The 3759-nt window shown below is 49.9% G+C and overlaps 1 pseudogene; it reads right to left on the reverse strand.

Moving 5' to 3' along the window:
* Nucleotides 1-1873: 1873 nt before the first annotated feature.
* LOC136136869 (serine hydroxymethyltransferase, mitochondrial pseudogene) lies at nucleotides 1874-3547 on the reverse strand (annotated as a pseudogene).
* Nucleotides 3548-3759: the final 212 nt, after the last annotated feature.

Raw genomic sequence — 3759 nt, forward strand, 5'->3', positions numbered from 1 at the left:
ATCAGTTTGTTTTAACATCCCTGTCAGGGATTCTACTGTGAGAGGAGATGTAAATTAGGCTTTATATTACTTATTCTGAGTAGCTCAGGAGGAGAATTTTCATGAAATGATCTTTGAAAATTCAGAAGACCCCGTTTACCATGGTCGCATAATCCAGTTTCTCCCTCACTAGCCCATCTGACATCTTATGGGGGGAAAAAAAATGAGTATTTTAGGCAGGAGACAAACTCAAGGGAAAGAAGGGGTTTGGGGGTGAAAATGGGGGGCAGATGAGAACTCCAGTTTTGGTGAAATGGATGCTCACTCGGTGTACCAAGATTCTCAATCTGCCAGCTTCCTCTACTTTTCTGCTCCGTTTGACTCCCGGCACCTGCAAGGTCAGCTGCTCCAAGAAGCAATTTGTAAACCTGCAGTTCATATAGTGGTTACCGTTCCAGGACTGACATGAAATTAAATCAGTCTTGAGTGCTGCAAGATACAAAAGCTACCTTCCGAGTTTACTGAGCCCTCCACGACTCCTCATAAATCTTGGAAAGGTAGCATTCCACCAGTAACTGCCCAGTTTCTCCGCTCCCAAAAGGACCTTGAAATGGAAACAGCGATGTTTTCTTTGAGGCCATATTTCATACCACAGAGAGGAAGATGCACATGGAAGCCACATTCTTATAAGTCTCCTTTTCCAACTCTAAGGCAAGCACTGGGTAAGACAGTGTTAAATGAACCCTTAACTTACTACTCCACGTTCCAAATTATTGGGGCCACAAGGTATAAAGACACCCACGAAAAGCTGACTGACTGTACCACAAAGGTTCTTTATTGTTTTTCAAGAGCAGAAGGTAAGATTTTAAAAATTCGATGAGCCTATAAACATGTCTTTGCTACAAATGTGTCACCTCTCAATTTCCAGGGACTCTGAAGCTTATTGCTGGAGGCTCATCCATGTGGCTGAAAAGGAGTCTGAAGCAGACGCTGTCACTTGGTCGTGCTGAATTCTACCCGAAGGTAACACACATTTCTTGAATGTTTTAAAACTTAGTCTTAAAGCATGAGTCAAATTTGCCTTAAAATTTTGTGACGCAGAGTCCATTGCAAAGTGTTTTTTAGGCATTAACACTTAACTTTCCCCAAGCCCCTCTGAACAAAGTATTATTACGATCCCCTGTGATGGTTAATTTTATGCGTCAACCAGCTTGACCGTGGTACCCGTGACACCCAGTTTTTGGCCAAACACCAGTCTAGATGCTGCTACGAAGGTATGTTTTAGATGAGATTAACATTTATATCCAAAGACTTTGAGTAACACAGTTTACCTTCTATAATGTGAGTGAGCTCTTCTAATCAGCTGAAGGCCTTAAGAGAATACAACTGAATTCCCTTGAGGAAGAGGGAATTCTGCCTCCAGACGGCTTTTAGATTCAAGCTGCAACGTCAGCCCTTGCCTGGGTCTCCAGCCCCCAGGGCTGCCCTGCAGACGTCACACTCACCAGCCCCCAAACCAAATGCACCAATTCCTTAAAATAAATCTCCATATAAATAAGTGGGTAGACATTATATGTGTATGTGTATCTATTACATTATATGTATGTGTGTATATATGTATGTATCTATCTAGATCTACAAATATATACATATATGTGTATGTGTATATGTATATACATTTTTTGTTTGTTTTTTAGGTTTTTTTTGCAGGTTAGCATTTTATTAGATAAAAATGAAAGAAGGGTGCCTACCCACTCCTTCCTCTGGCTCACAAGGGGAACTCCCCCCTCCCCAGGAGAGGGCAGGGAGTCTATAACACTGAGACAATGAGAGAGATTAGGGCAGAAAGCCTCAAGCCTCTTCCTTTTAAGTGTTGTGACAAGAAGCAACTTTCTCAGCTACAAATTCTGGGAAGGGGAACTACACCTGCCTTTGCCCCTAAGTGGGCGGCCTTCAACTCCCCCAGCAAAAAATTGGAAGATAAGGCAGTTACCCCCAACACCCAACTTATCCAGGTAGGGGGAAGAGGAATAAACGTCAGTCTGTGGGCTTCATTTCTTAGGTGCCTTCGGTGCACAGGCATGGGGAAGGCCCTGGCAAACTGCTCCACCCATTGCCTGAGGTCAGCCAGCCAATGACTTGTTTCTGGGCCTTTGAGCGGGAAGGATTTGAAATCCTGGATTTTGGCGGTCTTGCTCTTTACCTCCAAGCCGATTTGACACCTTCATCTGTAAAGCCCACAACTTTCCAGAAGTCCTCTTCACGGAACTATCTAGAAGTCAAGGCTGGGGCACCCAGCCGCAGGCCCCCAGGTGTGGTGGCACTTCGATCTCCAGGACAGGTGTTCTTGCTGGGGGTGATGGATACGAGTTACAACACCCGTTCAGCTCGAGCTCCATCCAGGCCCTTGGGCCGCAGGGCTACCAGCACTAGGTGCTTGTCAGTGCCACCAGACACCAGCGAGTAGCCTCGCTCTAGCAGGGCATCAGCCATGGCCCCAGCGTTCTTCAGAACCTGCAGGGAGTGCTCCCGGAACGGGTGCAGGCCTGCTTTAGAGCCACAGACACTGCAGCAATGGCATGGTTCTGGAGGCCCCCCTGCAGGGATGGGAACACAGCAAAGTTGATTCGGTCCTCAAACGTGGAAGGATATCCTGGCCAGTCTTGGGGTCCACAGCCCGCACCCCCTTCCAGCAGAAGAGGAGTCCTGACCTGGCCCCTCGAAGGGTCTTGTGAGTGGTAGTGGTGACAACATCCACATGCTTGAAAGGTGAGGGGATCACCTTGGCAGCCACCAGGCCACTGATGTGGGCCACGTCCGCCAGCAGGTGCGCCTTGACCTCATCACACACCTCTCTCATGCGGGCATAGTCGATGAGGCGGGCACAGGCACCGGTACCAGCTCTGATGAGTCTAAGGTCGGAAGAGCCGAGCAGCGAGTGCCGGCTGGTCATAGTCAGTGAGGCTGGTTTTGGGATGCAGCTTATAGGACATAGACTTGAAGAAGATGGATGTAGCTGAGATCCGCCTGACATCAGACATGTAACCATGGGTGAGATGGCCCCCATCGGGCACGGGATCCCCCCATGATTTGGTCATGAGGCTGCAGAAGGGCTGTGTAGGCAGCCAGGCTGGCTGGGGACCCCGAGTAGGGCTGGACATTGACTCCCCACTGAGCAGGATCCAGGTCAAAGGCCTCCAAGGCCCGGCGCTGACACAGCAGCTCGATTTCATCCACTGCCTCTGCTCCTCCATAGTACCTCTTGCCAGGATAACCTTCCGAGTACTTGCTGTTCAGACAGGACCCCAGGGCCTCCCGCGCAGCTTGGCTGCGGTTCTCTGGAGCAGTGAGCTTCCAGGCCGCGACACTGCCTGTCCTTCTCTCTCCGTAGCAGCTCCCATATCTCAGGGTCACTGTCTGATAGACTCTCCTGGCCTGACCAGCCCTTGGTTGCTTCTCCAGTCTGGGTCTGGGCCGCCTCGCTGTGCTGGCACCTTATGGCCATCCTGACCAGGTGACCACATCTCTGCAGAGGCCGAGTCGCCCAGAGCGAAGAGAAGGGCAACATCACAACCCGAGATGAAGGTCACAGGAGGTCCGGGTACCAACCCCGGCCGGGGAACAAAAGGGGTTGGAAGCAGACTGGTCGGAGAGCGCATGCGCGAAAAGAGCTGCCGGGCAACCACTGAATTGGGCGGGGTCTACGCATGAGTAAGGTGGACGCTTTATGGTCTTTTGGGGATTGTAGTTTTTTTCCCCCCGCTCTTCTTCAGTTCCATT

Source organism: Phocoena phocoena, chromosome 17 (genome assembly GCF_963924675.1).
Source record: "Phocoena phocoena chromosome 17, mPhoPho1.1, whole genome shotgun sequence".
Classification (NCBI taxonomy): Eukaryota; Metazoa; Chordata; class Mammalia; order Artiodactyla; family Phocoenidae; genus Phocoena; species Phocoena phocoena.